Source organism: Nicotiana tabacum, chromosome 22 (assembly GCF_000715075.1).
Source record: "Nicotiana tabacum cultivar K326 chromosome 22, ASM71507v2, whole genome shotgun sequence".
Taxonomy (NCBI): Eukaryota; Viridiplantae; Streptophyta; class Magnoliopsida; order Solanales; family Solanaceae; genus Nicotiana; species Nicotiana tabacum.
The window spans coordinates 168144860-168171104 of record NC_134101.1 but is presented as its reverse complement, the minus strand read 5'-3'; the positions used below and the strand labels follow the sequence as shown (position 1 = coordinate 168171104).

The 26245-nt window shown below is 38.3% G+C and overlaps 1 long non-coding RNA gene across 1 annotated transcript; it reads left to right on the top strand.

Moving 5' to 3' along the window:
- The first annotated feature begins 620 nt into the window (after nt 1-620).
- Nucleotides 621-3870, top strand: LOC142176707 (uncharacterized). Its single transcript, XR_012705440.1, has 2 exons — nt 621-1373; nt 3608-3870. It is a non-coding gene; the product is annotated as an uncharacterized LOC142176707 (long non-coding RNA).
- Nucleotides 3871-26245: the final 22375 nt, after the last annotated feature.

Below are 26245 nucleotides of genomic sequence, written 5' to 3'. Positions count from 1 at the left end.
CTAGCCAGTTTTCGGACTGGTCATTCAAAAATAGCCACTATTTTGCTGCAACATGGAGAGTTCCAGGATAATATACTGGAGATCGATGCACCTGTGTATGAACTTTCAGCATATTATGTTGGAACTCCAACACGCGGAAAGTTCCAGTATAATATACTGGAGATCCAGTATATTATACTGGACGTGTGATTTTTAACCCTCCCAGGAATTTTTATATTTTAGCATGTAAATACTTAGTTTAGGTCTAATATAGTTATTTAAACTAATTTTGACTCGTTTACTTTATTTTATCACAAACAATTAAAATTACAAAAAAATAGTTTCATTAATGTTTTGTAATCATTTTTAATCTTGAAAAAGTACCAAAAAAAAAGTTTCATTTTAGGTTTATCTTTAATAGTTTATTTTAATTAATTAGGAGTAGTCTTACATTTTTATAAATGCTTTATACTATTTTAAATAAGGAAAACTTAGGCCCTTAGTTAATGAAATCTAGATTTTTGAGAAGGCCAATTTTGAACTAATTCAAGAGAGTTTTGGCCCATATTTAATCACAATTTTGTCTTAGAGAAGCCCAAGTCTGTCAAGGCCCAAATTTAACCCTAACCCATCAACACCCTATAGCTACACAATAAAAGAACCTAAGAAAATGAACCTAACGAAAAAAAAGACTACAGAGAAGGTGTCGTTTATGATCTTGAAAATCACACACACCTTCTTCTTCTTCAAGCATAATACAAGAACAAGGCAAAAACATAATCAACCGTTTCGATCCAGAGGTGACAGAAAACAAACTTAGATCCCTAGACTTTAAAAAACCAATCCGTCGTTTTGAACAAAAAGACGATCCCCATCAGATTTTCCCGTTCGTTTCTCGAGAGATTTTCATTTCCCTAAATCTGGCTGTTCGCTGGTCGTTTTTTATGTTTGAATGAGTAGCAGTTACCGATTTTGCTGCTATTTGTATTTGACTGTCTTTGGTTGTTAGTAGTAGTAATTTCTGTGTACTAGAAATAATGGTTCATCGTCTGAATTCAAATTAGAAATAGGTTTGAAAATTGAAAAGGCGTCTTATTCGGCTTATGTAATACTCATGAGCAGTTTCTCGTTATATTGGTTGAATGTTGTGGAATTATCGTGGTATTAGCAGTGGGTAATCAGTGAATTTGTGAGATTTTTTGTAATTTTTGGGTGTTTAGGGAGTTTTTATTGTGTTTGAATGGAGAATAGTCATAGAGGATTTCTTTTCCTCCTAACAAAGTTCAATCGGAGGTGGCTATTTTCGCTGCTGCAGCTACGACGGTGCAACCGCTATGCCGGAGCAAACAAAGCATTAATGTTGCCTCATAATTAATGTTCTGATCCATTTTGAGGTTTGGTTCCTCATTTTCTCATATTCTGTTTGGCTTAACAGTGTACTTCTGTCAATTTGTTACTCTCTATTTTATGAACTGTTTGGATTAATGCTTTTATCGTTTTTATTTGAGGATATGTTAGTATTTACTATTCTATTTTCATGTATGTTGTTAGCTCATATTGAGTTTTTGTTAGTTTAATGGATAGGAAGTCTTTAAATTCCCTGTTATACTCTTTAATAAATGTTAAAGGTTCCATTATCAATATTTTGGTGTCAATTGGTGTTAGGGTATAAAATATTAGTTTAGCCATATATATAATAGACATTAATTGTGTTTGCCTCGTAAGTCTCGTAGATTATTTTGTAGAATTTAGAGTTAATGTTAAGTTAATATATTTGAGCTTCAGGGTTTTCATATTTCTCTTTAATCGTCATTAGTCAGAGTTAAAGTTTACTCAAATCACTTTGATTCATTATTATATTTCGTGTTAGACTCATTAAGGCTTAAGAGCATGCTTAGGTCAGAAGTATTCATAAACATTTGCAGCTTTGCTTTTGGCGTGTAAATAATCATCGAGACGTAGTTGTGATTTGTGATTGCTAAAATTCGGGTATACATTTTATGTGACCCGGCTCCAATTTCCAACAATGTTAAATTAAACGTGTCGTGAACCGCAGGTGCATTTCATGTAGCGTGGCTTACGATGTGTTTTAAATAACCTTGAATTTTCCTAAAAATATTAAAAGTAGTTAGAAAGTTAAAAAGTGCACATAGGTTTAAAACGTGTAATTACATAGGATAATTGGGCCAATATTAATAGTTAAGCGACCGTGCTAAAATTACGGAACTCGAAAATGCCTAACATCTTCTCCCGGATTAACAGAATTCCTTACCCGGATTTCTGTGTTCGCAGACCATAATTAGAGTCAAACTTTCCTCGATTCGGGATTTTAAACCGGTGAATTGGGACACTAATAAACTAACCCAAGTGGCAACTCTGATTTTAATATAAATAATTCCGTTTTGATTGTCACTTAAATTGGAAAAAACTCCCTTATATCCCTTTCCGGGGTAGTAAAAAGGAGGTGTGATAGCTCTGGCGACTCTGCTGGGGATAAGAACCCAGAACCTCTGGTTCAAGGTTCAGAATTCGAGCTTAGAATAACTGTTATAGTTGGTTTTTATTTATTATCTAATTTTTATATGTTTGAGCCTAATGTGCTAATTGCCGCTTTTTACCGCTTTGATATTGTTTGGACTGTATATAAATTGTTACGAAACCCTCCTCTCTCTGAGTCTTCTAAATCATCTGGAAAATGTGCACTTCGTGTGACTTCTCTTCTGTTAAAGTCATATTCCAATTTTAGAACGAGGTTCGGACAAGTTGCAAAGCCGGTGAAGCTTCTGCATTCCCGGTACGCTTGCCCCCTCGGCTCGAGCTGTCCGCTCGAGTAAGCTAGGTCTAGAACAAATACACCCAAGTTTTAAACCTAGAATAACTCAGCCTCATACCGGATTCCTAGAAGGAACATTTGTTTGCATCATGTGCATTTGACTTTGGGGACTCAACACAGGGGTTGGGTCCCTCTAGGACAGGTGTACCCAAAAAAAATAAAAAATCATCCTGATGCAGTCTATGTACTACATGTTGCAATCTTCAAGGATAAAAGAGGTCATTTGGCGGACCAATGAGGGTTGAGGATAAATGAAAAAAGAGAGGGTGAAGTGTAAAAAATAAAGCAAATAGGGCCCAGTTACAATTTTCTTTCACGCTTTTTCAAGAAAAGAGCAAAAATTGAAAATGAAAAAAAATCCAAAAAGATTTTGCACTTTCCCATCATTTTTTTTCAAAAAAAAAAATCAAAAAAAAAGAGGAAAAAGAAAATCCAAAAAGATTTTACATGTTTCATCATTTTCAAGGAAAAGAAAAAGATATATTTTCTCTAAATTAGTTGTTTTTTTATTTCTCGCCCGTATCCAATTCGCCCGAACTACGCATACCTGATTCTCGTCTTTCGGGGCGGGATACGTAGGCAACCCACATAGGGTCTGGTCTTCCTAGTAAGTTTTAGGTTCTTGACTTCGCGGGGTCTTAGCCAAATCTTGCATTTTTAGCCACTTTTAGCCACATAGGTTAATTTTAGAAAAATAGTCACAATCATGTCTTGCATGTGTCCAACATGAAGGGTTATTGTCTCACATAGTGTTCTAGGTCTTTAACTTTATTTGGTCTTAATTTTCTCATACAGGTGTGGATTTACTTACCGGAGTTTGGGCATGACTGACGCCCCGGGACCATCCAATCACGATCGCTCATTTAGAAGTTTGTTTAAGGAGATTTTTTTATCTTTATTTTTTTTATTTATTTAAGTCTGTTTTTCTTTCTATGTTGTCTTTTACCTTCTAATTTTGTACAATAATATCGAATCATTCGTTATCGTATTTCCTATTTTATATTTGAAAAAGTGTGTTATAACTCAAAATCCAAAAAAAAAAGAGTTTTTGCGTTTTATATTTCCGTTAGAAGTTTTTCTTTAGAATACTAATTCTAAAAATTTAAAAAAAATAATCTTTTGAGGTGGTTTTCCTTTAGGAAATTAATATCTAGAACTCAAAAATAAAAAAAATTATTTTTATATTTCCTTAGTATATTAAGACTAAAATAAAAAAAACTCTGTAAAAGTTTTTTTCTAAGATATTGATTCCAAAAATCCAAAAAGATTTTATTTTGAGGTTCTTCTTTGGAAAATTAACGAAAAATGAAATAAAATTCATTTTATTTTCACTAGAACTTTAGGACATTGCACATAGAAAAAATAACGTACTTTATCTTTGGTTTATCTTCAGAGTTTCTCCCTTTGGTAATCAAAAACTAAAATCCAAAAATATTTTTTATATTTTTCATTTCTTGTTTCAAAATCTTTTTTCAGGATATCAAACAAAAATTCAAAATATTTTTCCTTGGTTTATTTTTTAGATTTCCTTCCTAAAAAAAAAAGAAATAAAAAATATTTTTTTCCTCTTCTAGGATTTTTTCCTTAGTGATTTTCCATAGAGTATTTGTTTCAAAAAGAGAGAGAAAAAATATATGCTCGTTAAGCTTGTGTTTAGAATAGGTTATCAAACATTAAGTCTAGAAAATTCAAAAAAAAAAGGATTTGCTTCTTTTATTTCTCTTTTCTCATCAGAGTAGTCATTAAGATAAACAAGAAAAAGAGAACGTTAGTTTGTTTACTTTATTCTCGTTCTTCCCGAACTACGCAAAGATCTTATTCATGCGGCGTCATGATACATAGGCAACCTACATAGGATTCAATCGAATCATTTTTTTTAAAAGAAAAAGAAAAAAAAAAGGAAATAAAACAAATTATTAAAAGAAAAAAGGAAAAAAAAAGAGGTGAAATTATGGGACGTGAGAAATGAGAGGATAGAAAAGAGTGATAATTAGAAAAAAAGAGGGAAGGAAAATAAGCAAGCCAAGAAGTGCTAGAAAAGAAAGAAAAGAGAAGATTGAAATGAACAAAATTGGGATGATGCCAAGTGACCTTGTGACCCTAGAAGTCATTCTACAACAGTTAATTGTTGCTAGGTGCATTGCACTCAGTGTGATATTTTTAGCTGTTAAATGCCCTAATGCTAACAGGATGTCCCCATTTTGTTCCTTTTGTTATCTTCATTGAGAAGGGTGGTTGGTTTGTGGTTCTTAAGGTAACTCATCCATACAACACAAGGTCAAAGAGCAAGGTAGTCATGGCTGGCAAAGAGTTGGACACAAGGGTCATTGATCCGTCTAAGGGAATTGTTGAATCATAATCTAAGTTGAAAAAAGAGGTCTTAAGGGTGAAAGGACAAATGGCCGAAATATACCAAGCTTGGATTAGTGGGTGTCTTCCACCATCAGTTCCCACTAACTACACTGAAAGCCTCGTCAACATTCCGCCACTGTCACAAGTCCATGATATCTCCCCACAACCTTTTCACACTCTACCCCCAAAACCACCTCATATCCCGCTCCTTTGACCACTTATATTTTTGTAGCTCATCCATTTGCTACCTTTCCTCGATCCTCGAGCGAGACTGTATTCAAAATTCCTGATGCCCAACACTATACTCCCGAACCAATTTTCAAGGTCTCGGGTCCATACTCTTACGCTCCTTATTTTGAGCCTGCCGGTGAGATTGCAAAGCCTGCTAAGATAGTGGAGCAAGATGAGATATCCAGAAAGCTGAAAGGGTTTAAGATGCCAAAGTTTAATTTGTATGATGGGCGTGGAGATCCAGTAGCCCATCTGAGAGGTTATTCCAGTGAAATGAGAAGTGTTGGCGGGAAAGATGAGTTGCTGATGGCGTATTTTAGTGAAAGCCTAACTGGGGCAGCTTTGGAATGGCATACTCGTCAAGATGTCAGTAAATGGCATGTATGGGGTGACATGGCTCAAGATTTTGTTCGGCACCATCAGTACAATATATGCATTATCCCATACCGCTCCTCCCTATCTCATATGGAAAACAAACCCGAGGGAAGTTTTGGGGAGTTTTGGCTCAAATGGAATGAACAAGTTGCTCGAGTCAGCCCTTCGATTGATAAAAAAGATGTTGATGAGTCCCGCCAACGACGGGATCCAGTGGGCATTTCTGCTAAACGCTTTCAGCCTCAATACCGACCCCGTGAATATCCTCGTACTCCAGATAATCCTCACCAATGCTACTTTCCTCCACAAAATCCCCAAAGTCATACCTCAACTTCCTAGTACTCTATCCACAATGCACCACCATATGATCCACACCCACGAGACCCGCAATGACCTGCACCACCTCCTCAAATGACTTACCCGCCTCCTCAAGCATATCAACCACCTACCCGAAAGAGGTTCCAACCAAGGACGGAGTTTAAAATTAGAAGGCAACAACAAAGAGAAAAGTCTTTCACTCCTATCGGAGAATCATATGCCAGTCTGTTCCAAAGATTGAGGCAATTGGACATGTTGAAGCCGATTCGGATAAAAATGTGGAACCCCCTTTCAATTAATTTTGATTATTCTCAAAGGTGCGCATATTGCTCTAATGCCCTAGGGAACAACATAGAAAAATGTTGGAATCTGAAAAGAGCGGTCCAGAAACTTGTCGATGCAGGTGACATTACCCTGCAAAATCCAGATGCAGCGGATACTAGCCAAAGTCCATTGCCTATTCATAATGAGACGCATAAGGTGGGCATGATTTGTGTTGAAAATGAATATGAAAACTCTTATGAATTCCTTGGAAGGCCACTTAGTGCAAAGGTTTTAGCACTATCAGTCTCGGTTCCAAAAGTTGATCTTAAGAACGAGCTGGCAAAAGGGACCCAAAAGCAATTTGCTAAGGTCAATGTGATGGAGACTTGTGAAGGTTCTAGTAATGTTGATGCAGAACTAAGTGGCTAAGATGTCGAGCTTGGTAATTGGAAAGACGCTCCTTTCTTGGCTAGCCAGGGAGGAGTCTTAATGGTTCATTTTGTTGTCATTTCTGTTGTCTGGGTTACTTCAGGGTTGTAATCCGGATATTGTCTTGTACCTCAAACCCTTCTATCCTTTTTATTTTGCCTAGTTCCTTTAGTTGTAGTAACTCATTTAGTGTTATCTAGTTTTGTTCCAGGGTTGTACCCCAGTTTATTTTGCTTGTCTTGTTGTTCAAACCCTTTCACCGTCTGTCTAATGTAATTTTTTGTTTTATGTTATTTCTAGTCATTTTTTGTTTAGTTCTCTTCTCCTTTTATAGTTCTTTTCATGCCGGCTCTAGTGACATGACATGCACGCATAATTCTAGGCCTGATCTTAAAAGTTAGTTTAATCAGAAAGCAATGAAATAATTTTGAAGATGATAGGGACACTTGAGGGAAATAAGTACAGATTCAGACATTTTGGGATCATTTAAAGCCCGAACCATGTGAAACTGGGGCAGATAATTTGGAAAGTTAATAGGATGACAAGAATTCGTTAAAGGAGAGTGCATCCCAGACAATTTGAAGCGAGCAGTTTTGAGTTCTAGTGCACCTCAAGTAACAAGATAAAGCCAAGGGAGTTTGCTCTGAACTAATGTTGGGTGTCCATTGTGAAGAAGAGATTACCCAATGATAGTTCTCTACTTGACAAGGCACTAAAAAAAGTGGAAGGTATATTAGTGGTATTAATGCCGAAGCCACAAAATAAATATTGTGCATGATCTTTAATTTTCATCCTCAAGTTGCATGTGTTGTACTTGGTATTTTCAGGGATTGGGAGGCCCTCTTTCAGCTACCCAAACACTTATACCATTCGATACCCTTTTGATCTGGTACTGATTTCTTTGACCTCCCCTCTTTTGGAATCAAGTTAGAGTCATACGGAAAAAGAAAAAAAATCATGTCCCCATAGGTTTATTTTAGAATGTTGATTCCAAAAGGAAAATTCAAAAAAAGAGAACATAGAGACAAAGAAAAAAAAAGGAAAAAGAAAAAGAAGAAAAGAAAAAAAGGAAAAAAAAAGAGAAAAAAGAAAAAGGAAAATAGTAACAAAAGTAGTTTTGTGAACTACGTTTGACCTGATTCTTTTCACCACAAGATATGTAGGCAGTCTTACGGTTCGGTCATACCAAGTAAAATATTTTATAATCCTATAAAGTCGAAAGTGGGGCAGTCTTTCTTAGGAATTCCATCTCAAAAAGAAAAAAAAAGAATCAAATTTCCTTGTTTCAAAAATTGGGGCAAATTTTTTTAAAATGGATTCCAAAAGTTGTAAATAAATTAAACTTGTTATCTTAGTTGTTTTGAGCCTTTATGATATCCTTTCTTTCTACTCCTGTCCAAAAGCCACATTACAGTCCAAAAAAGACCTCCCAGATAATCTTTGAGAGTGCTGAGTTTAGACATGCCAAGAGTATATGATGTTTTTACCATGGTTAATGCCTTGTCATCTGAAGAATCAGAGGAAATAAGAAGAAAAGAACAAAATGAGAGAGTCTTATTGGTGAAAACCTTCACATGCACCATAAAGCGATGGTGAGTTGAGAGAAAGAACAAAATGAGAGAGGCTTGATGGTGAAAACCCTTTGGGCACTACAAGTCGAATAAGGTTTGTGAATCAGATTGGATAATTGGAATATTGAAGCCCAGTTTCACGGTTTAGGGGTATAACAAGAGTTGAACATCAGACTTTCTTGACAAATTAGGCCATTTAATCCAAAGGTTCATGTCATGGTCATTAGAGTTGGTATCCACATCTGATAAGTTTCTACTTTGTAGTTTTCTTGTTAGGAATTATCTCTTTCCATTGTCCTTTACTCTATTCCTTTTGTCTTGTTTACTTCCTCTTCCTGAGTCCATTTGGTCAGAACAAGTGAGAAATGATTTCAAAATTTGCCACCAGCTTTCCAATTGCACAAAGCAGGGTCTGGCTAGCATATATAAGTGATATAAGTAAAGAAAGAGTAGCAAGCGCACTGAGTTGGTAACAATCAACGTGCTTCGGGATTCATGTGAAATACAAAGGTTCGGTATATGTCAATTCATGAATAATGCAACAGATAAAGGGTGTTAGGTTTGAACGGATCAAAGGTATTTTTTGTGATAAGGTTGACAGAGAAAGTGTTTAACCAATAACATGCAAGGTCTTCCAAGTGGAAATCAAAGTTATCATGGCAAGTGAATGAGCAATAGACTTCAAGGCCAAGGCCAGTGGCATATGTCAGGAAAGAACAACAAGCGCACTGAGTTGGTAAAAATCAACATGTTTTGGGATTCATGTGAAATACAAAGGTTCGGTAAATGTCAATTCATGAGCAAAATGCAACAGATAGAGGATGTTGGGTTTGAACAGATCAGAGATATTTTCTGTAATAAGGGTGACAGAGAAAGTGGTTAGTCAATAAACAAGAAAGGTCTTTCGAGTTGAAATCAAAGTTATCATATCATGGGAAGTGAAGGAGCAATCACCCTCAAAGTCAAGGCCATAAACCAACCACCATGTTTAAACTCACAAGTTTGCTTTGTTTGAAACAGGGACGAAGACTATGTCAAAATCAAAGCTTGGAAACTTGAATTTTTCAAGTGTCGTGCCCAAATTTTGTCAACACAAAGGCGGTTTGAGAAGGGGAAAGAAAATTTATTGGATCTGCAGAAACCTTCCATGAGGAAAAGCATGGTTCAGGGGCAAGGAATTTTGTTCGTTCTGTAGAGATCCTCCAGGAAGAGAGCATGGCTCAGGTAAGTTCATTCTCGGCTTTTCAAGATCCTCCTGGATAATGGGATTTAGTTTAAGATTTTCAGGGCCCTCCTGGATAATGGGATTTAATCTTAAAATTTCTCAGGACCCTCCTGGATAAGGGACCTAGTTAAATTTCAAGACCTTTATAGATAACAAGGTTTAGTATAAGTTCTACCTTTAGAAAATATAATTTAGCTTTAAAGTTGTCACTCTTAAGATGAGACTTAATTAAAAATTTCAGGGCCCTCATGGATAATGGAATTTAGCTTTAAAATTCTTGGAGCTTTTGGGTAACATGATTCGACTAACACTTACAAATGTGCCCAGATACCAAACTGGGGCAGAAAAGTTTCTTTGTTTTGTATGTTTTGTTGTAATGGTAGGCGCGCCCACCTGGAAAACAAGGGAATACAGTTCAAATGTTGGAAATCAGGCACCCACCTGGAGAACAAGGTAATACATTTCAAGTTTTGGCATCAGGCGCCCACCTGGAGAACAAGGGAATACATTTCAAATTTTGGCAATCAGGCGTCCACTTGGAGAACAAGGGAATACAGTTTCAAGTTTTTGGCAATCAGGCACCCACCTGGAGAATAAGGGAATACAATTAAATTTTTGGCAATCAAGCGCCCGCTTGGAGAACAAAGGAATACAGTTTAAGTTTTGGCAATCAGGCGCCCACCTGGAGAACAAGAGAATACAGTTCAAGTTTTGGCAATCAGGCGCGACCTGGAGAACAAGGGAATACAGTTCAAGTTTTTGGCAATCAGGCGCCCACCTGGAGAACAAAAGAATACAGTTCAAGTCTTGGCAATTAGGCGCCCACCTGGAGAACAAGGGAATACAGTTCAAGTTTTGACAATCAGGCACCCACCTGGAGAACAAGGGAATACAGCTCAAGTTTTTGGCAATCAGGCGCCTACCTGGAGAACAAGGGAATACAGTTCAAATTATGGAAATTAGGCGCCCACCTGGAGAACAAGGGAATACAGTTCAAGTTTTGGCAATCAGGCGCCCACCTGGATAACAAGGGAATACAGTTCAAATTTTTGGCAATCAGGCGCCCGCCTGGAGAACAAAGAATACAATTCAAGTTTTTGAAAATCAGGCGCCCACCTAGAAAACAAGGGAATACAGTTCAAGTTTTGGCAATCAGGCACCCACCTGGAGAACAAGGGAATACAATTCAAGTTTTGGAAATCAGGCGCCCACCTGGAGAACAAGGGAATACAGTTTCAAGTTTTTGGCAATCAGGTGCCCACCTGGAAAACAAGAGAATACAGTTCAAGTTTTGGCAATCAGGCACCCACCTAGAAAACAAGGGAATATAGTTCGAGTTTTGGCAATCAGGCGCTCACCTGGAGAATAAGGGAATACAGTTCAGTTTTTGGCAATCAGGCACCCAATTGGAGAACAAGGGAATACAGTTTATATCAGGCGCCCACCTGGAGAACAAGTGAATACAATTCAAGTTTTTTTAATCAGGCGCCCACCTGGAGAACAAGGGAATACAGTTCAAGTTTTGGCAATCTGGTGCCCACCTGGAGAACAAGAGAATACTGTTCAAATTTTGGCAATCAGGCAACCACCTGGAGAACAAGGGAATACAGTTCAAGTTTTGGCAATCAGGCGCCCACCTGGAGAACAAGGGAATATAGTTCAAGTTTTGGCAATCAGGCGCCCACCTGGTGAGCAAGGGAATACAGTTCAAGTATAGGCAATCAGGTGCCCACCTGGAGAACAAGAGAAGTCATTTCAGAATTCAATTCAAGTTAGAAGTAGCAGAAGCTCGCGGCAATAATGCGAGTCAACAATCCGAGATGATCAACAGAAGTTAGTCACAATCCAAAATAAAAAAAGCTAGAAGTGAATCCAAATGCAGAAATAGATGAAAGATGTGAGCTGCTCAAGATATGGCTAACGTACAAGCACTACATGTCCGGTCTTGATCCGAAAAGCTGAAGAAGAACGAGCTAGCACCTGCAGCTAACAAGCGTCAAGGTTCAAATCTAAAGTCTGCATGAAGAACTATTCAAGACTCAAGATCAAGCTTCAGAAGACTTATAGATAGGAATCTTGTAACTCGTAGTTGACAGGTTTAGTTAGTCTTTTTCATTTTGATTTTTTGATGTAATAACAGGAGCACGGACCGGAACCTTGACGACACCTCAATCGGCTCTCTACCTCGGTACTCCATCACTCTTCCTACTTCTGAACTACACGTGGCCTGATTCCTTTATAACCAAGTAGGCAGCTCAGATACCAGGGCTCGGTCACATTCTCCTAGTTTTTGGTCTCCCTAAATAAGGGTCAGGTCAAAAAACCTGTCTAGTCGATCTTTGTCTAAAAACTCTTCGCGTTCCCAGTCAAAGAGGGCTCCTGTAGACATGTGATTTTTGACCCTCCCCATGATTTTTTATATTTTAGCATGTAAATACTTAGTTTAGGTCTAATATAGTAATTTCAACTAATTTTGACTCTTTTACTTTATTTTATCACAAAAAATAAAATTACAAAAAAAATAGTTTCATTAATGTTTTGTAGTCATTTTTAATCTTGAAAAAATACCAAAAAAAAGTTTCATTTTTAGGTTTATCTTTAGTAGTTTATTTTAATTAATTAGAAGTAGTCTTACATTTTTATAAATGCTTTATACTATTTTAAATAAGGAAAACTTAGGCCCTTAGTTAATGAAATCTAGATTTTTGAGAAGGCCAATTTTGAACTAATTCAAGAGAGTTTTGGCCCATATTTAATCATAATTTTGTCTTAGAGAAGGCCCAAGTCTGTCAAGGCCCAAATTTAACCCTAACCCATCAGCACCCTATAGCTACACAATAAAAGAACCTAAGAAAATGAACCTAACGAATAAAAAGACTACAGAGAAGGTGTCGTTTCTGATCTTGAAAATCACACACACCTTCATCTTCTTCAGGCATAATACAAGAATAAGGCAAAAACAGAATCAACCGTTTCGATTCGGAGGTGACAAAAAACAAACTTAGATCCCTAGACTTTAAAAAACCAATCCGCCATTTTGAACAAAAAGACAATCCTCATCAGATTTTTTCGTTCATTTCTCGAGAGATTTTCATTTCCTTAAATCTGGTTGTTCGCTGGTCGTTTTTTATGTTTGAATGAGCAACAGTTACCGATTTCGCTGCTATTTGTATTTGTCTGTCTTTGGTTGTTAGTAGTAGTAATTTCTGTGTAATAGAAGTAACGGTTCATCATCCGAATTCAAATTAGAAATAGGTTTGAAAATTGAAAAGGCGTCTTGTTCGGCTTATGTAATACTCAAGAGCAGTTTCTCGTTATATTGGTTGAATGTTGTGGAATTATCGTGGTATTAGCAATGGGTAATCAGTGAATTTATGAGATTTATTTTTTTTAATTTTGGGGTGTTTAGTGAGATTTTATTGTGTTTGAATGGAGAATAGTCATAGAGGGGATTTCATTTCCTCCTAACAAGGTTCAATCGGAGGTGGCTATTTCCGTTGCTGCAGCTACAATGGTGCAACCGTAGGTGGCAGTGGATTTATCGGCAAAGAAGCTGGCTAGGCAGCTAGATTTCACAGTGTTCAGTGGCAGTAGTGTTCAATCTCCAGCCACCGCTATGCCGGAGCAAACAAAGCGTTAACGTTACCTCACAATTAATGTTCTGATCCATTTTGAGGTTTGGTTCCTCATTTTCTCATATTCCGTTTGGCTTAATAGTGTACTTCTGTCAATTTGTTACTCTCTGTTTTATGAACTGTTTGGATTAATGCTTTTATCGTTTTGATTTGCGGATATGTTAGTATTTGCTATTTTATTTCATGTATGTTGTCAGCTCATATTGAGTTTTTGTTAGCTTAATGGATAGGAAGTCTTTAAATTCCATGTTATACTCTTTAATTAAGATGTTAAAGGTTTCATTATCAATAGTTTGGTGTGAATTGGTATTAGGGTATAAAATATTAGTTTAGCCATATATATAATAGACATTAATTGTGTTTGCCTCGTAAGTCTCGTAGATTATTTTGTAGAATTTAGAGTTAATATGTTTGAGCTTCAGGGGTTTCATATTTCTCTTTAATCGTCATTATCAGAGTTAAAGTTTACTCAAATCACTTTGATTCATTATTATATTTCGTGTTACAACCCATTAAGAGCATGCTTAGGTCAGCAGTATTCATAAACATTTGCAGCTTTGCTTTCGACGTGTAAATAATCGTCGTGACTATGGGTACGGTTCTCGTGACGTAGTTGTGATTTGTGATTGCTAAAATCCGGGTGTACATTTCATGTGACCTGGCTCCAATTTTCAACAATGTTAAATAAAACCTGTCGTGAACCGCGGGTGCATTTCATGTAGCGTGGCTTACGATGTGTTTTAAATAACCTTGAATTTTCCTAAAAATATTAAAAGCGGTTAGAAAGTTAAAAAGTGCACATAGGTTTAAAATGTGTAATTACATCAGATAATTGGGCCAATATTAATAGTTAAGCAACTGTGTTAAAACCACGGAACCCGGGAATGCCTAACACCTTCTCCTGGGTTAACAGAATTCCTTACCTAAATTTCTGTGTCCGCAGACCATAATTAGAGTCAAACTTTCCTCGATTTGAGATTTTAAACCGGTGACTTGGGACACCAATAAACTATCCCAAGTGGCAACTCTGAGTTTAATATAATAATCCTGTTTCGATTGTCACTTAAATTGGAACAAACTCCCTTATGCTCCCTTTCGAGTGGTAGAAAATGAGGTGTGTGACATATTATACTGGAGTATTTTCCCGGATTTTGAACATTGTTTTCGTTTAGATTTATCTTTACATGAAAAATGGCTAAATTTTGATTACTTTTGAAACTATGACTATTTTTGAATGACAACTTGTAAATCTGGCTATTTTTTAATTTTTTCCAATTAATTAAGATACACACAAATTGATCCAAATGTCAGGATTATAAAAAAAGAGTAAGCCAAGAATAATAAAATTTAAGAAAAATGTATACAACCTCAAGCAAAATGAAGATTTAGAACCTTATACCAATTACCAATCACTTGTGTCGTGTAATGTGATTGTAATAAATTCCAACTAATTCAAACTTGGGAAAAATACATTGAATAATAACAAGAGAGGCTCAAAGATAAAATTGTTTCTTATGTCTCTCCCTTCGTATTGCTGTTTTTTTTATTTGTTTCTAAACCTACTGGCCAATTAATTAATACTAAATCAACATATGTGAGTTTATTTTCACTGTTCTTCTCATTAGATTTTTTGTTCTAATTAAAAAAACTCTGTAAAAGAGAGTCTACTATAATATCGAAGTCTTGTTTCGATTTCCAACTACTAAGGCCTATACATGTATTTTCTGCCAATTGGTGGATGAATAATAAGGTTGTAACGACCCGATCGATCATTTTGAGTTTTTGCACTCCGCTCGCCAGTTCTCGGGCATGACTAGCCCCGTGTGATATATTAACTTATGTAAATCATCGGTTTTGGATTTCAGGATAATCGGAATGAATTTGGAAGAACAGTCCTCAATTTGAAGCTTAAAATTTTGAAAGGTTTGACCAAGATTTGACTTGTTCGTAGATAACCTCGGATTGGAATTTTTATGATTTGGTTTGCTCCGTTAGGCGATTTGGAACTTTGGAGCGTGATCGGAATTTATTTTGGAGGTCCGTGGAAGGTTTAGGCTTGAATTGGCGAAATTGGAATTTTGACGTTTTCGTGTTGATAGGTGAGATTTTGATATAGTGGTCGGAATGGAATTCCGGGAGTTGCAGAAGGTCCGTTGTGTCATTTGGGATGTGTATGCAAGATTTCAAGTCATTCGGACGTGGTTTAGTAGATTTTTTGATCAAAAGCGGAATTCGAAAGATTTTGGAACCTTAGACTTGAACTCGAAGTGTTTTAATGCATTCGATGTTGTTTGAGGTGTTTCGAAGATTGGTATAAGTTTGGGTAGTGGTATATGACTGGTTTATGCTTTTGGTTGAGGTCCCGGGGGCCTCGGGGTGATTTCGGATGGTTGGCGGAAGGTTTGAAGTTGAGTTGGGATAGCTGAAGCATTTTGTTACTGTCATAACCGCACCTGCGGTTGGGACGCCGCATGTGTGATGCTCGCAGAAGCGGAAGGCAGCCGCAGATGCGGCCAAGAAGAAGGGCATCAGGAACCGCAGAAGCGGTAAAGTGGGGTGCACCTGCGGTAGCGCATGTGCGAGGTTTCTAACCGCAGATGCGGAAATGGCCATTTAAGTGAAAACCACAGATGCGGTTGATTAGGCCGCAGAAGCGGGACCGCAGGAGCGGGATTTGGGTCGCAGGTGCGAAAAGCCTGGGCCAGAAGGTATAAAACAATTCCTTCGTGATTTTTGAGTTGTTCTCCACCATTTCAAGTCGGTTTTGAAGCTTTTTGGGAGATTTTGAAGAGGGATTCAAGGGATAATGTCTGGAGGTAAGATTTTTGAACCTAATAATCGATTTTATGGCAGTATTTCACGGATTAGGCTTGCAATTATGGAAATTAAAGGTTAAAAATTTGGAAAACTAGGGCTTGGTATTGGTGACCTTGACTTGGGGATTTGAGAGTCCATTTGTGGTCGGATTTTGGGGCTTTTAATATGTATGAACTCGTGGGGAGATGAGGAATCTGTTTATGTAAATTTTTCGAATTCCGAGACATGGACCCGGGGGTCGGGTTTTGGTTAAATTCGGGATTTATGTTGTAAATTGATTATTTTCGCATAGGGCTTCGTTCCCTTAGCATATTTTGACGTCGTGATTCTGATTTTGGTTAGATTCGACGCGAGTTGAGGTCGATTCGAGGGGCAAAGGCATCGCGGGCTAGAGTTTAGACCGAATCGAGTTGAGTAATGATTGTAAATGTTGTCTTGAAGGTATGAAACCCCGGATTACACATCGTTGTGCTATGTTGGAGATTGTGACTTAGTCCGTCCCGAATGACTGTTTTACTGAATATTTGATTAAAAATTGTTTGTTATCATCATGTCTTGGGCTGAATGCCATATTTGGGCCTCGTGCCAACTGTTTTGGAACCCTTAGGGATCTTTACTACTATTCCTCATTGTTTTGACTTTATATTTGTACTCAGTCATGCTTTATTCTACTGTTTTCATAACTCAGTCATGTTTACTCTGTTTTAATACATTAAATGATGTTTCAAATGATATTTTGGGCTGAGCATCATGTTTTACTGTTGCCCGAGTGGCTTATGAGATTATGACTGAGTAAGTCCGAGGGCCTGTGTTGTGAGGATACTTTTGGGTCGGGCTACACGCAGCAGCAATGACATATTGATTTATGATTATGAGGCCGAGGGCCTGAGTTGTACGCCATGAGGTGGCTTGATATGAGGCCGAGAGCATATTGATTATGCCACGAGATGGATTGATATTACGCTTGGGCCGTAAGGGGCCCCTCCCGGAGTCTGTATACCCCTAGTAAGCGCGGGTACCCATTGTGATATGAGATATAGCCCGATGGGCTGGTGTTGTTCCATGTTGTTGCCCGAGGGGTTGATTTTGTTGGTATTGTGCCCGAGGGGCGGTTTTTATGTCTTTATCTCTTCTAGTTGCCTGTTATCTACTTGTTTAACTGTTAAAAAGGTATTTTAAAGAAGCTTATACACTAAGGTGTTTTATGAGATTTCACTATTTTATTGCACTTTACTGGTTTTACTCTGCTTCTTTATAGCGTGTTGTTGTGTTTTCACGTGATTTTTTATCGCTCAGTCTTCATTTATTGTTATTACTCACTGAGTAGGAGTATTCACTTTACTCCTTGTACCCTGTGCGCATATTTAGGAGCTTCAGGTTCCGCCAGTGAGGGTTGATTGCTCAGCAAGCTATTCGGAGTCCACTAGGTAGCTGCTCGGCGTTTGCAGCCCAGTGTCTCTCCCTCCTATTTTATTTCCTTTGCCCTAGTTATGTAATATAATGTGCAAACTCTTTCCAAACTTGTAAACTTCTAATAGATGCTCATGACTGGTGACCCCCGATGTCGGGCTGTGTTGTTTTTTTCGCAAATTGTACTATTTCACTGTTTCTATTGAGATTTAATCATGTTAATGACTTATTTGTTCTATTTGAATCGTTTAAAATGAATTGGGTGTTGTGTCGACTGGCCTTGTCTTCATGAGAAGTGACAACACGACCAGGTCTGGGTTTAGGGTTGTGACAATTTTGTATCAGAGCCTAGGTTACGTAGGTCTCACGAGTCATGAGCAGGTTTAGTAGAGTTTCGCGGATCGGTACAGAGACGTCTGTACTTATCCTCGGGAGGCTGCAGAACCTTTAGGAAAAATTTCGCCTTCTCAAATTCTTATCGCGCGTCCTTGATTCAGCTTGGAATGTAACTCTTTGAATCCCTTCCACGTGTTCGTATGCGCGCATAAGCGCTTCGTATCAGATATGCATCGATGACTTGTGATTCCCTGATCGAGGGGCGAGACGTGATCTCTGTGTGTTGATATGGGGCCAGTCTAGAGGACATGAGGCCGGGTTTTTGCCTACATCTTGAGCACTGAGGTGTTGATTGTGTGAGCATGTGCTTGTGGATTTGTATGTCCGATAGTGTCCCTATTAATGGGAGTGATGACTGGGTAGCTATGTTATGAGTATGATATGACTGCGATGTATTCATATGATTTGGAAGCGACGAGAAGGGTCTGCTGGAGGATAGAAGAACTATTTGGTGTTTGATTTCCATATTGATTTGAGGTATAGCCCCGAGTTATGGGTGTGTGAAGAATTTTTTCATGTTTTCTAGTTAGGAAGTGAAGTAGATTTCACGTTGTGTTGTGAGTTCAGACTCAAGAAGATTAAGCGACTATGTAATGTTTATGACGGTGGAAGGTATAAAGAAATGTTAGTTTGAGGCGAAGCACGTGGGTTATCTCCTGCGGAGTGTTCTGAAGTTGTGTGATCCTTATGTGGATTGATAGAAGATCTCCTCTACTAGTGAAATGTATATGCTGCAATTTGAATTTGGATCGCCTAAGAGAGTGGGCTTGACTACTGCGAGGGCGAATGCGAGATTTGCAGAAGATTTAAAGTACTAGATGGTTTGTGTTGTACGAGCTTATGAAGGGTTGAGTTTAATTTCACTATGGTATTATGGCAATGATAGAGTATACATATTATGAGTTATTGTATGTTTGGATCTATGGCTTTGATCCAAGTGGGGAGTCTGCTATTGATTAGGTGATTGCACAGTTATATGCTATGTTGGTTCCAGTTTGAGGTGTACTGGTGAATTAGTTATGGCTTGCAGGGATTGGGACCGAGGATAGCTAGAGTAGAGGAAAACTTTGACAAAGGTTATATTATGCTTCATAGGTGTATGAGAATCACAGAATGTCTTGAGTTGTTATTGGTAAAGGATGCTCCGTACATAGGAAAAAAAGTTGCTTGGTTGCATTGAGGTGAGGTTACATTCTGCGGTGTCAGAGTGCTAATGAGGCATAGGTTGTTCGGTTCATTTGATCAGTCTAATTGCAGTTTGAGCAGAGTCGATGACTTTCAAGAATGGTTCTAATGTGTTCAAGATCTTACATTGAATAATTGGAGATTTTCGGGTTGTATATTTGGCTAGAAACTGAGGTGGCATTGGAGGGTGTCAAGACTTGTGGTATTTCTATATCATTATGGATTCTACACATCAACATCAGGAAGGGGAAGGTGAAGGTGACGGATTTAGATTCGCAGGAAGTCTCTTCAGAGTAAAGTATTTCGAATGTGGTGTTTTTGGGTATATTTGAGAAAGTAGTCAGCGGCTTATGAGCCTTAGACGGTGTGGTATTATGCTCGAGTCTCATGTGGTGAGTCTGGGTCGAGGATTTTGATGTGATAACGAGAAGAAGTATCAAGTTGAAGGTAAATTCGGAGGAACTTGTATAAATGGGATAGCTTGGTAGTAGGTCGGATCGGCATGGGAAAGGATATGATGAGTTCTTTGGGTGCTTATAAGGTAAAAAGTTCCTATAGGTGTTTCACAACAATGCTCTTGAGTTTTAGTGATCTGCGTAGCTTGGTTGAGTTAGAAGGATTCAGTCCTGATGGTTTTGTGTTGTGCAAATGGAATTCAAAGAGTTCTTGATGGTTTCTGCCACGGTTAGAGATGCATATTTTCTACGAGCGTGAGAAGCAGAGGATGTGTAGTGATTTTCTTCTAGATGGGATCAATGGAAAGTTCTTGGCTAGTTGAGTACGTAGCTGCTTGTGGCTCGGAAGGGGTATGAAGTTCTCATATTCATCCTAGGATGGTATGGTATATGCGGTATGTTGTGTAGGGTTGAGATTTGCATGTGTAAGGTCACGATTCAGTTTTGAAAGGGAGGTCACAAATTCTTAGGTGGCATGGACGGTTCAGATGATTAGGGAAATGATATTACTAATTGATGTGGCTTGATGAGGGTATACGTTTCAAAAAAAGTACAATGTGATTGAGTTAATGATACTTCATTAGTATTGCGGCGCTCTCTTATTGGATCGATGACTGATATTCGAGTTTACTTGTTGGCACAGAAGAATTTTTGGAGTACCTCTAGTGAGAGAATTGGGTGTTAGAGGTGTGTTGTGTATTTAGACTGTGGATGTGGGATCAGATATGGTGATTCGCCTGCTGTATGGATTTGGAGACTGGGAGTTCTCGTGGACAGGTTAGGTCGTGGTTGTGGACCGCGTATATCGGTCTTGTGTAGTAACTATTGGAGGTTTGGAGACCCGAGTGGATCTTTATTGCTTGGTATGTTAGATTTTGGATGTGATATTGGGTATAGACTAGTTGTCTCACTGTTGTGTTATTCTGGGTTGTTATGCTAAGATGGCACGTTGGTTATGCCGGGGATGCCACAGATTGAGTGGCGAAGTTCGACGGATTATGTTTTCAGTAGGGTGATTTCATTTTGAAGACCCAACGGATGGCTGGGAAGGATTGTCTTCTTATTTGGGCCTTCGTGACGGATGTCAGTGCAAAGACTCCTACCATTGATTCAGTTCCGGTGGTGAGGGATTTTTCGGATGTGTTTCTTGCGGCCGGTATGTCACCGGACAGGGTTGTTGATTTCGGTATTGATTTGGTGTCGGGCACCGTATCGTATGGCACTGGCGGAGTTAAAGGAGTTGAAGGAGAAGCGTTAGGAACTCTTGGTAAGGGGTTCATTGGCAGATCAGAATGGATGTGTGTTCTACATCGAGTCAGCTTTGTTGACTTCGAGTTGCTATTGTCGAGGGATGTGGTTATTCGGTTATTATTGAGCTATTAGTGTTCTAAGGTGATCCATGAGTTACTTTCCTGTGTTGCGAGGCGTTATGATTTGTTAATTATAGGCACATATGGTGTGGTCTTATTGGGGTTTCATAGTGGAATTCGAGCGGGAAGAGTATTGGGTATTGCTCGGTGGATGGCGTATTGGTTTTGTCCTTTCGGGATGTGTAATGTTATGTCAATTGCTTTGCCATGGTTATGATGATTTGCTTTGGTTTTAGACAATAAATTTGTGCGTGGTTGTCGAATTTGAGCATAGTGACTTGAGGTGTTTCACGTGAACCAGTGTTCGGATAGGATCGCGCATTGCAGCGAAGTTATGTGGAGGTATGACCCTTCGGGTTAGATTCGTGTGTTCTGGTGCTAAGATGTGTGGCGAGTTCTCAGCATTGTGTATGGTGGTACTGGTGAGGTTACGATACATCTCACTCATTTGAGTCATTTTCATGATTTGAGTACGTTTGGATTGTTGCCTATTGGTGTGCGGATTGCACGAGTTGCGGCTTTAGATGGTATTGATGTGACATGTCACCAGAGTAGTAGTGTTGGATTAGATGAGATCGTTGGGATCTCTGAGGAATACAAACGGATTCGGTTTCAGCGTGTTGGAAGGATAATATCGATGTTAGGCTTAGAAATGTCTATGGTCATTGTCAAGAGAGAAGTGGCTTCACTAATGGTTGATATGAGGAATGGTTACGACTTTTTACGTGTTTCTTTTATCATTGGCAGTATACGGGAGTGTTGGAATGAGGCTTTATTGGATAAGAGGCTTATTATCAATATTCGGGTGTTTTGAGCAACTACTACAATTAGAGGTTATCGCCACGAGTGTTTGAGTTATGTAGTACATCATGTAATTGCATATGAGGTTGTAGGTATGGTTTGTTATAGCTTGTTCGGGCTTATTCAGGGTATAAATGTGGGATTCTACTCTTGTGGGTGATTTCAGAAGTGGAAATGTGGTTCTAGGGTTTATGGGCTAGGTTGGATTGCAAAATTTTAGTTACATTGTATTATCGGACCTATATGAGATAGGGTGACGTGGGATCACCCCCAGGCATGTGCATGGTAAGGTTACACAATGATTTAATGGCTTTCGGAACAACTCTAGGCACGTTCGAGGACGAACATATGTTTAAGTGGGGGAGAATATAACGACTCGACCGGTCGTTTTGAGCTTTTGCACTTCGCTCACCAGTTCTCGAGCATGACTAGCCTCGTGTAATGTATTATGACTTTTGCACCGCGTGATCGAAATGTATTTTGGAGGTCCGTGGAAGGTTTAGGCTTGAATTGGCGAAATTAGAATTTCGACGTTTTCCGGTTTATAAGTGAGATTTTGATATAGTGATCGGAATGGAATTTCAGGAGTTGCAGTAGGTCTGTTGTGTCATTTGGGATGTGTGTGCAAGATTTCAGGTCATTCGGACATGGTTTGGTAGACTTTTTGATCAAAAGCAGAATTCAGAAGATTTTGGAACCTTAGGCTTGAATTCGATGTGATTTGATGGATTAGATGTTGTTTGAGGTGTTTCAAAGATTGGTATAAGTTTGGGTAGTGGTATATGATTGGTTTATGCTTTTGGTTGAGGTCCTGGGGGCCTCGGGGTGATTTCGGATGATTGGCGGAAGGTTTGAAGTTGAGTTGGGATAGCTGAAGCATTTTGTTGCTGTTATAACCACACATGCGGTTGGGAGGCCGCCGGTGCGATGCTCGCAGAAGCGGAAGGCAGCCACAGATGTGTCCAAGAAGAAGATCATCAGGAACCGCAGAAGCGGTGAAGTGGGCGCACCTGCGGTAGCGCAAGTGCGAGGTTTTTAACTGCAGATGCGAAAATGGCCATTTAAGTGAAAATCGCAAATGCGGTTGATTAGGCCGCAGAAGCGGGATTTAGGTCGCAGGTGCGAAAATCCTAGGCCAGAAGGTATAAAAGAATTCCTTTGTGATTTTTGAGTTGTTCTCCACCATTTCAAGTCGGTTTTGGAGCTTTTTGGGAGATTTTGAAGAGGGATTCAAAGGATAACGTCTGGAGGTAAGATTTTTGAACCTAATAATCGATTCTATGGAATTATTTCACCGATTAGGCTTGTAATTATGGAAATTAAGGGTTAAAAATTTGGAAAACTAGGGTTTGGTATTGGATACCTTGACTTGGGGATTTTAGGGGCCATTTGTGGTAGGATTTTGCGACTTTTGATATGTATGAACTCGTGGGGAGATGAGGAATCTATTGATGTAAATTTTATCGAATTCTTAGACGTGGGCCAGGGGGTCGGGTTTTGGTTAAATTCGGGATTTATGTTGTAAATTGATTATTTTCGCATAGGGCTTCGTTCCCTTAGCATATTTTAACGTCGTGATTCTTATTTTGGTTAGATTCGACTCAAGTTGAGGCCAATTCGAGGGGCAAAGGCATCGCGGGCTAGAGTTTAGACCGGGTCATAGTGAGTAATGATTGTAAATGTTGTCCTGAGGGTATGAAACCCCGGATTACACATCGTTGTGCTATGTTGAGGTGACACATACGCTAGATGACGAGTGTGGGGTCATGCACCATTGGAAATTGTAACTTAGTCCGTCCCGATTGACTATTTTACTGCATATTTGATTGAAAACTATTTGCTATCATCATGTCTTGGGCTGAATGCCATATTTGGGCCTCGTGCTAACTGTTTTGGGACCCTTAGGGGATCTTTACTACTATTCCTCACTATTTTGACTTTATACTTGTACTTAATCATGCTTTATTCTACTGTTTTCTTAACTCAGCCATGTTTACTCTGTTTTAACACATTAAATGATGTTTTAAATGATATTTTAGTCTGAGCATCATATTTTACTGTTGCCCGAGTGGCTTATGAGATTCTGATTGAGTAAGGTCGAGGGCCTGTGTTGTGAGGATACTTTTGGATCGGGCTGCACGCTGCAACAATGACATATTGATTCATGATTATGAAGCCGAGGGCCTGAGTTGTACTCACGAGGTGGCTTGATATGAGGCCGAGAACATATTGATTATGCCACGAGATGGCTTGATATTGCGATTGGGCTGTAAGGGTCCCCTCCCGGAGTCTGTACACCCCCAGTGAGCGCGGGTACCCATTGTGATATGAGATATAGTCCGAGGGGCTGGTGTTGTTCCATGTTGTTGCCCGATGGGCTGATTCTGTTGGTATTGTGCCCGAGGGGCGATTTTTAGTGTTTATCTCTTCTAGTTGCCTGTTGTCTACTTGTTTAACTGTTAAAAAGGTATTTTAAAGAAGCTTATACTGAACTAAGGTGTTTTATGAGATTTCACTGTTTTATTGCACTTTACTGGTTTTACTCTACCTCTTTATAGCGTGTTGTTGTGTTTTCACGTGATTTCTTATCGCTCAGTCTTCATTTATTGTTATTACTCACTGAGTTGGAGTACTCACTTTACTCCCTGCACCCTGTATGCAGATTCAGGAGCTTCAGGTTTCGCCAGTGAGGGTTGATTGCTCAGCAGGCTATTCGGAGTCCACTAGGTAGCTGCTCAGCGTTCGCAACCCAGTGTCTCTCCCTCCTATTTTATTTCCCTTGCCCTAGTTATGTAATAGAATGTGCAAACTCTTTCCAGACTTGTAAACTTATGATAGATGCTCATGACTAGTGACACCCCGATATCGGGCTGTGTTGGTTTTTCCGCAAATTGTACTATTTCACTGTTTCTATTGAGATTTAATCATGTTAATGACTTAATTGTTCTATTTGAATCGTTTAAAATGAATTGAGTGTTGTCTCGGCTGGACTTGTTTTCACGAGATGCGCCATCACGATCGGGTCCGGATTTAGGATCGTGACAAAGGTTAAAACAACAAGGTGAAAGAACAAAGAGTGTCTCGAGGATTTATTTTCTTTCTAAAAATAGAACTGAGATATGAACGATACACACATTGTTTCTCTTCCCTTTTCTCATTCACAAATTTTTTTCCTCATTCCTAGTGCACGCTCTTCTTGAATTTTTCTTTTAATTTTTACTGTGTGAATTTATGGTGGTAACTTGGAATAACCAACGGAACGACCAATGAACTATACTGCAAACTTAATTTGAATTTGTTAGTGGGAAGGTTTTAGTTCAACAGAGAAAGAGAGGAAAAGAAAAAAAAAAGAGTCAAATTACACGTGTCAGCACCGTTAATGTCAATGATTACGTTAGCTCATGAGCTAGAGAAGAATAACAAATACATATGAAACGAAAGAACAACAATGTCAATTTTTGTTGGCAAACTGTAACAGATTACAAGGAGCAGTAACAATCAATATATAGTTCAGATTGAGAGAGACTATCTAGTTAGGAGTTAGACTAGGAATGTCAGTGGTCGTCTATTGATGCAGGGCTTTACCTTCTAGTTGTACTATACCAGTCATCTATTTCGTATTTCGTATCCTGTATTTCATATTTCGTATCTCCGATATATTGTTTATTTTATTACGCATTTTTATGGTACTAATATATTATCTCCTATTGCTTTTTTGAGCCGAGGGTCTCCTGGAAACAGCCTCTCTACCCTTCGGGGTAGGGGTAAGGTCTGCGTACATATTACCCTCCCCAGACCCCACTTGTGGGATTATACTGGATCGTTGTTGTTGTTGTTGTACTTTAGAAGCCGCAAATTTGAACTTTTTTTCCATTAATATACAAGTACATATATAAAAGAACAATTTTAAGCGATACATTCAAACTAAGTTTGCGCCATTTAGCACAAAAGAATACACGACACTTATTCACTAAACAATTTGTTTGGATAGTTATTACATATTATTTTATAATATATCATACTATATTGTTTTAAATTGTATTACTCCCTGCATTTCAATTTTGATGAGCTAGTTTAACTCGGCATGAAGTTTAAGAAAATAAAGACTTTTAAAACTTGTGATCTTAAAAACATAGGGGTAAAAGCTTTGTGAGGTCATGACATTTGCCCGATTATAAGAACTTCACATTAAGGGTAAAATGGGTAAAATAAAGAGTTTAAAGTTGAATTTTTTCTAATTATAGAAATATGTCATTCTTTTTGGAACGGATTAATAAGGAAAATGAGTCATCTAAATTGAAACATATGGAGTATATTATTTTTGATGAATATAATATTTCGATATATTATATCATTTGTCGTTGTTCCATGATGTTGCATATCAGCAATATAAAGAATAAACTTGTAATATTATAAAGAAAAATATGGTACATAGTAGAATTATTATTAAAAAAAGGTATAATAAAAGATAAAATATGATCATTTAATAATAAAAAAGAGCAATATAAGATTCTTTTCATCATTAAATAGCGATAAATTTAACAATACAATACCATAAAATTTAAACAACAATCAAAATATACATTGTATTTAAAGTAA